We start from the raw sequence: 15,496 nt of genomic DNA, 5'->3' as shown, positions 1-15,496 counted from the left end.
TAGAAGCAAGACAATTGGATGGAGATGGATTATACTAGCATGAACATGGAAGAGCTAGAGAAGAAAATTTGGGGTGACAAAAAATATTTCAATGAGAATTAGAAGAGAGTCGCAATAGAATTTGGGAAGCAAGTGCTATATGTATGAGTGGTATCCTTGTTGCCATGCATTTAGCAAAGCAATGCTAAGTATTCTCTATGCAACATGTATATGTATTTTAAGGGAAGGTCCCCCTTGAGGATGAAATTGCTAGATTGTTTTGGATCACCTCTGGATCAAAGCGGTGCTCACATTGTTTTGCTTATCATGAGGTTTCTTTTGGGTCTTGATTTCATCTAAAGAAAAAAGAGATTGGGTTTTGGGCTCAGTTGTTTGGCTTAAACTAAGCCTTGTTTAGATGCTTCCATGGCATATTGATTTTATTCTTGAGGAGGTCTTGCAAATTGAACACCCAATATGGACTAGTTTTCATGGACTTCCTACTTTGCTAGATGGAGAAGTTAATGTGCTAGTAGAAGTGCTAGGTAGAGTGCTCTATGTTCTTACAATAATATCAAGTAGTGGAGCAAGTGGCCTCTCATACTTTGAAATAAGAGGAAGAAGATCCTTGAGATACTCTAGCTTTTTTACCTTAATGGGATTGAGTTTTTGGTCAGTGTCAGTTTCTCCCTCTTCTTAGATACATGCTTCATATGCAAAGAAGATGGGTGCTCTGCAAAGGAATGCCCAAAAAGTAATTGAGCTTTTTTACCCTAATGGGATTGAGTTGTTGGTCAATGTCAATTTCTCCCTCTTCTTAGATACATGCTTCATATGCAAAGAAGATGGGTGCTCTGCAAAGGAATGACCAAGAAGAAATTGAGCTAAGAAGAACCCAATGAGAAAATAGAGATAAGGAAGAACTTCAAAAGAAGCAAAAAGAAAAAATCTTATAGATTGAGAAGGGTTAATTCAAGGAAACAAACAAGCCTCGGAAGGAGGAACTTAAGGAACAACCTAATTATCAGTTGTAATCCTAGAGATGCCAAAGTTAAAGCAAGATGGAAACAAATAAATTCAACCACCAAATTCCTTGATGTCTAATGGAGGTAAAAAATAAAAACTTTCCCTTTAAAATTTTATTGCAAATGTTTTATTGACAAGGCTATTTTGCTATTTTGGATTATGGAGGTTCGAACAAAGATATTATGTTAATTAGTTGGCTCACAATGATCTCTTGAAATGTGAGGTGCCTAGGAAGTCCATCTAAGAAGGATGTGTTTAGTAGGAGAAAGAAATGAAAGCCCCTCTCTTTCAACACCTCCTTTTTGGAAAGGGAAGGATTCAACCTATAGTTGAAGGATGCTTGGAAACAAACTAACAATTCAAAGGCTAATCCAACATAGAACTAGTACTACAAGATATAGGCCTTATACCGACGTTAAAAGCAACGAAAATGTTCATAAAGAAATTTACTCCCGTCGTCGCAAAAAACATCGTTATGGGCGACGTCATAGAACAATCTTTATCAGGGTCGGTATCAAATGTGACGCTGATACCAATGCAAATAGCGAAGCTGATAATGAAGCTTTGCGATGCTAATAGTGACGCGCGTAGTAAATTTGCACCACTAATAGCGATGGTAATAGGAAAAAAAAATTTGTGGCAAGGCTTGATACCGTGCTATATATAGCACTATGTGCTTTATTTGGGCCATACAAAATAGTTTTAGCAATGTGTACAATGCTAATGTAAATAAAGGTAAAGTATACTTAAATCATAACATTGATACATGAAATAAATACATAATTATGTAATGAAAGTGACTGGTACAATCATGGCAAGATACTACTACTACATAGAAAATGTCTACATAGATCACGTGACCAAAAAATAAGAGTATGTGAGCTTTAGGGATTCAAGGGCGAGCTATAGATCCTCGCCATCCGAAACTTTGTCCTGCCACAAAGGAGCATCGAACGGACTTTGCAAAAAAAGAAGCAACTACACATCAGTCCACTATATAATAATGCATTTTAATTAAACTTAGTAACTAGGGATAAGAAAGATGAGCCACTTACAAGGCCGTTGCGTCCATACAATCGGTCGATTAATGCAGTGAGACTGTGCCTCTCTCCATATCGAGTCTCAAGGCCGGTGGGATCGCGGTTTCTAATGGAGTGTTGCAAAGAAAATAAAATACAACTTTTAGAAATGCTATTATCAATACAAAGGATATTGCAAAAAAATAAGCAAGCAGAACAAAAGAAAACTTACAAAGTCCTCCAGATATGTCCTATGGCCACCACTCCCAAGATGATGGACCACTCCGGTCTCTAGTCGTGCCCTCGCCGCCTCGCACTACTGTCTCCAATGTCTTGGTGAATCTGTACACATCAATCCACCATACAATAATGCATTTTAATTAAACTTAGTAACTACGGATAGGAAAGATGAGCGACTTACAGGGCCGCCGCATCCATATACTATAACAAAAAGGCTCCATAGATGCGCTTATAGATGCAATATTTGAACTGTGATAAAAAATGTTATGCACATTTATTACCTCGTCTACTCCTGCGTCTACAGTATCGCATCTAAAAGCGCGCTTATAGTCAAAGCTACATGCCCATGTAGACACGCATATAGACGTGCGTATTGACGCACTACGTAAATATATAATCATATTTATAAAAAAGTGGATATATTCATATTGTGAGTCTATAGACGCGTGTATCTACGCGTCTAAAAAAGTGTTTACTCTGCAAGTTTTTTATGAGAATAGACGCGTATTTATCGGCCTGCAATTTAGACGCGTTGATAGACGCGCAAAACAGAGGTATCAACGAATTTACATGCACAAATAGACGCGCAATAGACGCACATATACACGCGCATATAGACACGCTGGTAGACGCGCTTTTACAAGCACTGATAGACGCAAACGGAAAACAAAAAATATCATTTTAAAAAAATATATATTTATTTTTTTTAAATTTGAATTATGAAGTGCATGTATAAGCGCGTGTAGTCTGCATTATAGACGCGTGAATAAATGCGAATTATCTGCAATTTAGACGCGCTAATAGACGCGCAAAACAGAACTGGAAAAAAAAACCAGAGAGCATGTAGTTGCTTGGTTTTTTTTTTCCCCCTCCAATACATAAGATTGTGTATTTGGGAAAAAGACAATGTATCTTACAGGCACGAGAATTGAAAATAAAAGTCCATGTATTCATTATATATCAAAGTATTTACAAGGGAAGTTTAAGGGCTTGCGACCTAAAGCGTGGCCGCAAGCAGTAGGCTCAAAGAGATATCATACATATAGAAGAAAAGAAGGCCTCATGAGGAGGTATGGTGCTCCTCTACGAATTTGAAGACGAAACATCCTCGCTTGTACCACCATGGCTATTAGCGTCGCTATCCCCCTCCTCGCTATGCTCCATATCCGGGTTCACCTACACACACAAAAGATCAGGGTTGCTTACATAGACAAGGTGGAGAAAAAGTTATAATTAGTTATAGTTTTAATAGGAAAGTAAGAAAAATATATCTCCTCTGGCTGTCGAATCCTCATGGCCCGGTTGTATTGATCCTCAGTGATGAGACTCTTCTCATAAAAGTGAAGCCATGTCGCTGTGCGGTTATGGCCTCGATGATAACCTACCTCTCTAGGGGTAGGTGTCCTACCAACGATGGTAGTCTGCAAAACATTTAGAGATATACAAACAATTAGACGTCACAATATATTAGACTAAAATATATAAAGAATTGAAAGAAATATAAATTTAAAAAAACTAGAAATTAAAATATACTTACAAACTCTGCCTCCCACGACTCTCTGCCGCCCGATCCGTAATGCGACGATCCCATTGTTTCCATTTGGATCCGTCGTGCCTCTGCGTGCTGGAGACTCTTCATTTTCTCAGCTGCTTTCTGCTTGGCTTTCTTCCACTCTATGCGGTGGCACATAGGTGGTTGGCTGTAGGCTCCACGCCCCTCCTCCAGCCTCCACAATGAGTCCCTGGCCCGTGTCATGAGATGGGATGGATACACGCGCCAGGTCTCCCAGTTCTAATATTAAACAATATATTTTTGCAATGATAAATGTGACAATCTTATGTTTGTGTTTATCAGTTTTCTTGTTTAAGAGAAGCATTAGCACTTAAGTGTTATGCTCAATGTCTAAAGAAAGCTCTTTGAAAATGTAGGCAATATATGATTTTTTGTATGCAAATAAATTTGTCTTTTTCTTGTGTTTTTTTTGCAGATGTCGTATCCTGGTTCATCTAGCAATGACCCAGATGTGGATTGCATGAATGATACATTGGCCTCCTTTGGCAGGGGGTCAATGCATTTTTTGGAGGTTTTCCTAGTAGGGAAGACTTCATGGGAGAGATGACCAGACACCTTGGCCGCTCTCCCACAGCAGATGAGGTGTTTAGTGTCATGTGTGGAACGCCTCTAGCGTCTTTGCCTGGCACTACTTCCCAGACTCCACATGCAAGAACTCCACATACAGGTACTCCATATGCAGATACTCCATATGCAGGTACTCCACGTGCTCCACGTGCATCGGTTGAAGCACAAGCATCTGTAGAAGCACGTACATCTGCAGAAGCTCGTGTGTCCAGCGAGGCAAAGGGCAGTCGACAGAGAGGAAGAAGGGAGAGTCGAGGGGGAGGACGAGGGTTGTGTGGGGGTTGCCTAGGGGGTGGCGAGTGATCACCCTCACCAGTAGATCATGTAGAGGAGGTTGTATGCGAGCGATCTTTCATGATGATGTGAGGGAAGGGATGTAATGGCGTACATGAGGAGCGTCGTGCATGCGACGTATAAAGATTGTTTCATTGCCTTCAAAAATCAAAAAAGCGGCTTGTGGTAGGAGGTGTTGAGGGCAGTCCATAGGAGGTACCCAAATCCTGAGAGTCAGCAATTCTCTGATGATTAGGGACGTACAAAAGTGAGGGATATGCTTCACAACAAACTGGCATGGTGCAAATACACAAGGCCAGCGTGGATCTGGTGGGTTTAGAGGCAAGGGGAGATCATCCCGAGGTAGAGGTGGTGGATCTAGTTCATGGCAGTCATCTGATCAGTCCAACAGGGACAAGGACTACCATTATTGTGGCTGGTATGGGCATATTGCAAAGGATTGTAACAAGAAGCACAGAGATATGAAGGCAAAGGGCACATGATTGAAACCCATATCTCGTACCCGGTTTAGGAATCGACAAGGGGGATGGTGCAGAGGGAGTATGCCAGGGTTCAATCATGTTTGTATGGGCATTGGGTTGTCTACTACATCAAATTTCGAAGGGAACTTATAGAGCACAATTGCCATAGGTTGAGTGGCTACAAGGGTAAACTACATGTGCTGAAGCTTATCATGTACCTATGTAACACAAAGTAAGAAAGATTGAACAATATCCGGAGACTCAAGCTTCATTTGTTGGAGCTATCAATAGAGGGTAACTACATGCACATTTGAGGGAGCCTTGTACAACTTCTAAAGCTTCTCTCACACAGTTGAAGATGTCTTGCACGAGGTAATCGCTAATAAAACCTCTAAGAAATGCAATTAGAGAAGAGCGGAATATACATGAGCATCATCTAAATCCCATGTAATCACAACTTTCTCATGCTTGATAGGATCCCAATCATTTGGAAGAGGAGTGGTAGGTTGGGGTTGCTCAATAGCTCTTGAAACAAGTACCATAATCCCTTTTGCACAAACCATGCCTTCATGACAATACTCCATCGGAGATAATTAGGGTCATGAAGTTGATCTCAATAGAGTAGTAGGAAGGTGCCATTTAGAGAGGATAGCATGAGAATATAAAGAAAACAAGAGAATAAAAAAGAGAGTACAATTACAAGTAGCACAAACTATATGCCACAAGTTCACATGCATTAGTGTAGAGATAACTGATCACAAAATGACAATTGAAATAGGAAAAATCTAGTCAAATGAGTAGACCTACAACAAAGAAAAGTAGTCCTCGATCTAACACAAATGTCTAACAACATGTCAAAAGTAGGTGTAGCAATGGAAGTGTAGAAGATGGTTGTATGAAACTACACAAAACAAGAGAAAAGAAAGAGGGACCATGAGAAAGGAGAAACAAAAGAATATTGCAAAGAACTTAGAAAAATGTTTTAGAAAGGGAATCCATAGACCAAACATGGGATAGTTGAATACAACAATGAGTCACTTATTTTGATGTGGCATTGGTGGTTCCCTCTCTCCAACAAGACTTGCAAGTGACTAAGTAGGCTAACAATGACTAAGGAGGAGAAATGTATGGCCAATAAATAAGCCACAACTAGTTAAAAGTCAAATAATAATAGGCTTAATCATCATTATTAGTCATCAATAGGCATTGAACTCTACTTTGGCAATGCATTGCAAAGGATTTGGCCCACAAATAGCCTAATTGACCCATTCTTCGAACCATGAAGAAAACTTATAGGCATGTCTATAGTCTTGTTAACTATCACATTAGCAGACCTGTGTATAATTTCACATGCAATTTACAAGAGATGAAACATAAAATCTTACGGATAAACACCATCCATCTATAACTTTCATAGTAGTCTCCATTTGCATTTCTTACGTGCTTTTTTATGGCACTACAAACATGCTCATGGGAAGGGAAAACAAACCAAGGAGCCGCTCATTGTAGAACAATTTTGCAACTAGAAAACCCCTGGTTTTCCCAACCCACCATCCTCCTCTTCCCCTCCCTTCCCCCCCTTCGTGATTCTTGGGCATTACTCTTACAAATCAAATCCACATATTATGAAAATATCACTATATACAATAACATAATTTGACTCAAGAAGACGTTGGACTACAATATACACCAACAATTTTATAAAAGATTCAAATTGAGCAAGTATTTAAAAAAGTAAGTTCTTGAATTGTATATTCATAAACATATAAATAGTTTGGAGGCATATCATACCTTTCTTATTGAAGAGTTTCCACAAAGCATATGGAAATAACATATACAAATACATGGCAACTTGCTATATTGAGCATGCCTTTAAAAATGCAAGGTGAATTGCCATATTAAGCCTACCTTACAAAGTGCATGGAAAGTTGTCATATAAATCTAACTCCCATATGGAATTGAAAAATCTCATATATATAATGACTTGGGATAGTTGTATCTTAAACATACCCAAATCAGTAATATCTACATCTATGGAATCTTGCAATACTTCAACCAATAATATTGTTGTAACTCCTTTGGTTGAACCCATCATTTTTATAAGTCCCTCTAGTCTCTCAACTTGCTCCTGTCACATTCTCCTAGAAATGTAAGCTTGCATATTGTATTGTGACCAACAAGTGATATGTTGATTTCATTACAAGCATACCCATGGGTGATAAATAATGAAACTTGATGTCAATAAACCATCGATTTTGTGTTTTTCCAATATACAAAAATAATGTCATAACATGATTTGCATAGAATTGACAAATTTTTAGTATGTAGACAATGATGCAAAACTAATCAAATATGCTTCAAGAAAATATCAATAAGATATCTATAGACTCCCAAAGCTCATAGCTATTGCAATTTTTGGAAAATATTTAATTAAGTGTAAATAAAATTTTACATAAAGCTCCAAAGGAAAATACTAAATAATAAACACACTAACAAGTGCATGAATTACTTGTAGTTTTTGGCAGATCTTGAAAAAAGGCTTCCATATCCACATTTTTCCAATCTTAATAAGCCTTTGACAAGGAAAACCACATTTTTTCAATCATAGTAAGTGTTAATAGGGTAGGAGACTTTTAATTAGCACATTTCATGGAAAAATAAATGAGGAGACTAGAAGAACATTTTGTTGGTTCTCCCTAGAAGTTTCTTCTTGAGAGCTACAACAAAAGGCCCTCTAGCTCTTCATTTATAGAGATTGGAAGTCTTCTCTAATCAACTTTCTGTTACAACTATATATATCATCTCTCACTTGACTTGGGTCTCACCTATATATACTAACTCTACATCAATATGAATCATTCTTTGGGAGCATGTCTTGTGTATCTCTCTCGTACTCTCTCTCTCTCTCTCAACATGGTATCAAAGCTATGGATGCGTAGCAACAACAAGGAAGATAAGTTGTTTCATTGTTTATACTTGATTGAATTCTTTGCACAAGTGATGATTTGATACATGAACTTGTTCAAATTAGAAGTATTAGTTAATTATGTCTTTAAAAACAAAACCAGGTCCAACTGCGTAGCTCTCGTCGTGCTCTCGAATCCTGTCAAAACTGCTTTTCAATCGGAGTTCTGGATCAAAAGTTATGACAGTTCAGGATTCAAGACAACAATTCTGCTCGAATCTGCGATTCTTTATTTAAAACTGTATTTCTAATTACAGTTCGTTAATCTCCAATTATAGTTTATTAATCTCTCGTCTTCGTTAATGATGTTGATTACGACAAGCAAACATCTTGCTATTTTTAGCGATGTTTTATTATTGTTCACGTTCTTTGCTCGACCGAAATAGCGCTTTTCTTATATGCGTCATCTCGTCTTGCACATTACGCCTCTCTATTTCGGGATTTCTTTTTAGTCACTCAATACTTTTCGTCGTTCTTACGCGCATATCCCGATTTTGATTGTCATGCGTCTCAACTACGCTCGTCTTGATCATGGTTTGCAGATTCTGCGATCTCATCTTATTTGTTTTCTCTCGACATACAGGCATGGCCAATTGCGTAATTGTTAACGGATATCCATCTGGCCAACATTCGGTTCCCTTCTTCCAAGGACAAGGCTTTCCTGGGTGGAAAGCAAAGATGATGCTAATTCTTGAAGGTGACGAATTATTTGATATTGTATTGGGCGACCTGTCTTGCCCAGTTCAACCTATTGATGTGATGAATAACAATTCTGTGATTACTGATGGTCCATTATTTGAACAATGGAAAATTGATCATACTGATTGGATTCGTCGTGACAAAGCGGCTCGTCGTTATATATTGTCTGCACTTCCTGACTCACTTATGTTGGATGTCTTTCATCTGGAAACCTCTCATGCAATTTGGGAGTATCTTATCTCAACGTTTGAGAAGAAATCGGTCACCGAAATTTTATATCTCCAAACTTGTTTGAAGAATCTTCAATTTAAGGCTGGTACCTCTATGCACTCTCATATCGAGGCTTTTAAAGACATTATCAATCAGCTTGGTGCTGCCGGTGCTCCTGTTGCTAAAAATCAGATTGTTACTCAACTTCTTCATACCATTAAAGATCCTTTATATGACAATATCATCACTATTTTGTCTAACAAGGATGATATCCACTTTGACAAAGCATGTATATCTCTTATTGAATATTCTCAACGTCATGAGCATCATTTGGAAAAATCTGATGCTGTTTTGGTCACTCGGGAACAAAGGGATTTTGATGCTGCTTTTGTTGCTCGCAAGCGTCATGCTTCACGTTTCGCAGTGGCTTCACAATTATCATTCTCTTCCTGTCAAGAAGTTTGTTTACCTTGCGGATGATACGACTTGTCAAGTCAAAGGAGTGGGCGATTTATATCTGGGGACTGTTTCATCCACTAGAATATTAAGAGGAGTTCTTCATGTTCCAGATTTGCAAAGAAGTCTTCTTTCTGTTGCTCGTCTAGTTGATCTTGGTTTGTTTGTTGGCTTTGATCATAATCAATGTCGTATAGAGAAAGACGGGCATACTATAGCAGTGGCTCCTCGACATGGTAATCTATTTGAGCTATCATTGAATGATACAGTTGTAAATGTTGTTACTGCCCCTGGAGATGCAGATTGCAAATTATGGCATCAACGATTTGCACACTCCGATTTTGCCAAAATTCTTGATCTTCATCGTCACGGTCTTGTGCAAGGTATGGATCTTAAATCTCATCCACGTATGGGAATATGTGAGTACTGTGCACTTGGAAAACACCATCTTTCTCCTTTCCACACTTCTACTTCATCACATTCCTGTGCTCTCTTGGATTTGGTTCATACCGATATTTGCGGTCCTTTTCCTGCCTCAAAGTCTCAATATCGATATTTTATAACTTTCATTGATGATTTCTCACGGTACACACATGTCTATCTTCTTCGACATAAGTCTGAGGCTTTATCTATATTTAAACAATACAAGATAAGTGTGGAGCTTCAAACAGGATTCTCTATAAAGACGCTTCGCAGTGACAATGGCGGTGAATATGTATCCAATCTATTTGATGACTTTTGTAAGGATCAAGGTATTCATCATGAGTTTATAGTTCCTTATTCTCCTCAGAAAAATGGTGTTGCTGAGCGCAAAAATCGCACGATTCTTAATGCTATACGTTGCATGCTTATACACTCTGGTTTGTCTCGAAAGTTTTGGACTGAAGCACTTCTAACAGCTGTTTTTATTCAAAATCATCTTCCAACTACTGCACCTGCTGGTAAAATTCCTATAACAATTTGGACAGGGAAGACACCTTCAGTCTCTCACTTTCGCACATTTGGCTGCATTGCTTATATTCATGTGCCCAAGGACACTCGACATAAGTTGGATTCTCCAGGTTTGAAGGTTATTTTTCTTGGTTATTCAGATCATTCCAAAGGTTACAAATTTTATGATCCTTCTTCTCAAAAGGTTATCATTAGTCGTGATGCTATATTTGATGAGAAGACTATGGGTGGCACATGGTCGTCAGATGTTTCAGATGATACACAATCTTTGCTTAGTGCATTTCCTTACTTGCTTTGTGATTCTACTAATTCTGATGATCATAAACCTCCTTCACCTCCAAAGAAGATTGATGAAAATTTGGAGATCTATGTTGATCTTCCTATTGAGATAGAGCATGGATTCTATTCTATTGAATATGATGTCTTTGATGATGCTATGTCTGTCCAAGAGGATCCAATATCATATATGGAAGCTATCAATTCGTCTCAAAGGGATCAATGGCAAGAAGCTATGCAAGCTGAGTACGATTCTTTAATCTCCAAAGGTACATGGATTCTTACTGAACTCCCCCCAAATCGTGTTCCTATCAAATGTAAATGGGTTTATAAAACCAAGACCAAAGCTGATGGCTCGTTTGATAAGTTCAAAGCATGACTTGTTGCAAAAGGTTACTCACAGATTGCAGGAGTAGATTATCAAGAAACATTTTCTCCCGTTGTGCGCTCCACAACTGTTCGTATGATTTTGGCTTTTGCAACACTATTTGATCTAGAAATTCACCAAATGGATGTTAAAACGGCTTTTCTCAATGGAGATCTTGAAGAAGAAATCTATATGGAGCAACCTGAAGGTTTTATGATTGCAGGAAAGGAGCATCTTGTATGTCAGCTTCATCGTGTATTATATGGATTGAAGCAAGCCTCTCGTGCTTGGTATATTAAGATTGATCAGTTCCTCACATCTAAAGGTTTTGTTGCATGTTTTGCTGACCCAAATCTTTACATCAAAAGGGAGGACAAATATTTTATTATTCTTGCTCTATATGTTGATGATACTATTCTTGTGTCAAATAATATTGCTTTCTTGGATGCTATGAAGAAGCTTTTATCGACTGCATTTGAAATGGTGGATCTTGGTGAGATACATTCTTGTTTGGGTATTCAAGTTCAACGACACCGACAACAAGGCATTCTTCTTCTTCGCCAGACAAAGTTTATTAATGATATTGTTAAGAAGTTTGGGTTGACAAATGCGCACTCTACTAACACTCCCATTCTTTCAAGCTCTACCAAGGGTACATCTACAACACGCAATGAAGAATCAGTCATTCATCAACCTTTTGCTAATATTGTTGGTTGTCTTCAATTTATTGGTTTAAACACAAGACCAGATATTTTATTTGCAGCTAACTTTTTGGGACAGTATCTTTCTTCCCCTTCCACTATTCATTGGAGTGCTGCAAAACGTATTCTTAAGTACCTCAAGGGTACTAAGGAATTTGGTCTTATTTATCGTCGTCGAGAGGATTCTTCTTTATCTTCTTCAACTTCTCTTGACCTTATTGGATATACAGACGCTGATTGGGAAAGTTCACACTTATCCATGGATCTACAAGTGGGAATTGTTTCTTTGTAAATGGATGTTTGGTTTCTTGGTCCAGCAAGAAACAACGATGTGTTGCGGTTTCTACAACTGAAGCCAAATATGTTGCTGCATCATTAGCAGCTCGCGAGCTAGTTTGGCTTTGACAACTACTTGCAGATTTGGGACATCCTTCATCATCTAGTACACCTCTTCGATGTGATAACCAAAGTGCTATTAGTCTTACGAAAGACTATATACAACATACTAAATCAAAGCATATTGCTATTCATTATCATTATGTTCGACATGAAGTCAAGAAAGGTTCCATTATGGTGGAGCATTGTCCCAGTGATCAAATGGTTGCAGACATCTTCACAAAAGCTCTTAGTGAAGCTCGCTTTAGCTCATTAAGACATGAACTTGGTATTGTTCCAAGTTCTTGTCTCACTGATTGAGGCATGTGTCATTGTATTCAAGAAAACTTTATAGTAAATCATTTTTGTATCGTAGGTATGTGTAGGGGCTCGGGTTTTTCCCTTGTTCTCCCCAAGGGTTTTTTCACTCGCAGCCAGAGACCTTTGTTTGAGTGGGGATGTTACAACTATATATATCATCTCTCACTTGACTTGGGTCTCACCTATATATACTAACTCTACATCAATATGAATCATTCTTTGGGAGCATGTCTTGTGTATCTCTCTCGTACTCTCTCTCTCTCTCTCAACACTTTCTATGTTGTTTCGAATTTATTCTACCCTTCTATCTTATCATTTTGTGCCCCTAGCTCAAAATCAATACATGTAACATTCTCTAACATGAATTATTTATCTATTGAGAAGAAAAATACAAAAATAGTTAAGTACACATGAATTATAATACAAGTCAAAAACATATATTCTCAACATACAAAATCCCTAGACATCACAATTGCACCTATAGCATCTTTAAAAAATGACATCATGTACACACTATTGACCCTTCATACAAAATAAAGGTTTGTTTGGTTACATTATCTAGATTTCAACATGCTCTATTTGTTTATTTGAGCATTTTAATAAAGCTTTAATCTCACTATTTACAAAATTGTTAAAACATGCATCCAAAAACTAAACATTCATAGCCTCAAACACCACTTCATCTTCTTGCTACCAATCATTAGGAACTCATTGAGTGTCACACGTTAGGGAATTGAAGCCATGCGAGCTGCAATTATAGTAGCAGAATTTGCAATGAGTTCAAGGCAATTTATCATAGTAGGATTTGGCCACATCTTCAATCATTTGAAGCTCAAATGCCTTGAAAATGGGTATGGCAAGTTTCTTTAGCAAGCATTGAAGTCTATTACATTGTCTAAGAGCCATAATCTTTAGGTTTCAAGTTGAAACAAATAGAACAACAACATTATTCATAGACCTACTCACCTTTTTCTTCAATTTGTGGATTAATATCTTGGCAATGATCAATGGAGGCTTTTATGTTTAACATTGTAGGATATTTGATGGCATTAGCTACCCTATGTAATCATCTTGGAATATTGAGGAATGTTGAAAAGGAAGTCTACATCAGTGTTGATCACTCATTTTACATGCGTTCCATTGAAATCAAAGCTTTAACTCATCAATGAATATCTGTTGCGATAACCTTCAAATTCTTGATTCGTCTACCCATCCAATTGTTGAGTCATATTTCATTTTCTTGGAGATTCAAGAATTCAAAATTTTCATTCTTGAAAGACAGCTTCTTCATTTGAATGCTTGATTCATACAAATTAGTTGTCAAAAGGGATTTTCTTAACCTCTTACACTACAACAAAAAGGCTCCATAGACGCGCTTGTAGACGCAATATTTGAATTGTGGAAAAAAATGTCGGGCACGTTTATTAACGCGTCTACAAAATCGCATCTAAAAGCGCGCTTATGATCAGAGTTACACGCACATATAGACGCGCCTATAGACGCGCGTATAAACGCGCTACGTAAATATATAATCATATTTATAAAAAAGTGGATATATTCATATTGTGCATCTATACACGCGTGTATCTACGTGTTTACTCTGAAAGTTTTTTACGAGAATAGACGCGCATTAATCTTGCAATTTAGACGCGCAAAACAGAGGTATGAAAAAAAAAACCCGAGAGCTCTCTTGTTTTTTTTCCCCCCATCAACATCAAATTGTATGCTTAGGGAAAATAGAGAAAGATTATTTCGAAGATTGGATACTGAAAACAAAACAATGTATGTAGCACACGAAATTTCATATATATAGATGAAACGTTTTTACATTATGAGTTCTAGTGCTTGTGACGTCATGGTCGCAAGCACTAGCTGAAAGTAATACATATCAAAAATGAAAATTACAAGCCAAGGGGAGGCATGCATGCATGGGGCTCCTCTATATCTCCTCAGAAGAGGCATCATCATCGCTACCACCACCGCTGCCTATGCCGCTGCCGTTGCCACCACCGCTAGTGCTAGTCCCCCCTTCGCTATCCTCAACTGCATCAGGGTTCGCCTACACAAAGGATTAAGGTATATAAATACCATTACAAACAATAAATTAGAGTTATCTATACTTTTCATGTAAAAAATAAAACATACCTCTTTTGGTGGTGGAATCCTCATGGCGCGATTATATTGCTCCTCCGTGATGAGTCCCTCCTCGTAGAAATGCTGCCAAGTGGACGCCCGGTTATGACCTCGATGGTAGCCTACCTCTCTAGGAGTAGGCATCCTACCAACGATATGATACTACAAAACAATTTGAACATACAACGTATTAAAACACACTACATAATGAAGTGAAACAAATTACAAAATTTAATTTTAAAAAAGAAATCAAATAATACTTACAAACTCAGCCTCCCATGACTCCCTGCCACTCGATCCATAATGTGACGATCCCATGGTTGCCATCTGGATACGTCGCGCCTCTGCATGCTGGCGACTTGTCATTTTCTCCGTTGCTCTCTTCTTGGCCTCTTTCCACTCCTTGCGGTGGCAATTGGGTGGTTAGCCATATCCCGGGCACCGCTGCTCTTGTCTCTGCAATGACTCCTTGGCGTGTGTCATAAGGTGAGACCTCTTGTTATAAAGCGTGTCTCTCACCTTTGACCGTCCCCAATCATCTGAGAATCGTGAATTCTCGGGATTAGGGTACCTTTTATGTACTGCCCGCAGCACCTCTTGCCACAAACCATTTTTTTGGTGCTTGAAGGGAATCATGCAATCTTTGTATGTGGCATGCACGATACTCCTCAAGTAGGCTATCACTTCCCTCCCGTCAAAGTCATGCAAGATACCACCAACATCAGTGATAGAGTAGTACATTTGTGGAGGCTCACCTCTCTCATTTTCTGGTGAGGGTGATCGAGAGCCACCACCTAGGCAACCCCCACAAAGCCCTCGACCTCCTCGTCCTCCCGCACCACTCTCCCTCCTCCCTCGACGTGCACTACCCTCTACCTCACTC

This window comes from Lygodium microphyllum, chromosome 8 (genome assembly GCF_053477565.2).
Source record: "Lygodium microphyllum isolate KBCC chromosome 8, Lygodium_microphyllum_v1.1.10, whole genome shotgun sequence".
Classification (NCBI taxonomy): Eukaryota; Viridiplantae; Streptophyta; class Polypodiopsida; order Schizaeales; family Lygodiaceae; genus Lygodium; species Lygodium microphyllum.
Note: the sequence above shows the minus strand (reverse complement) of the source record.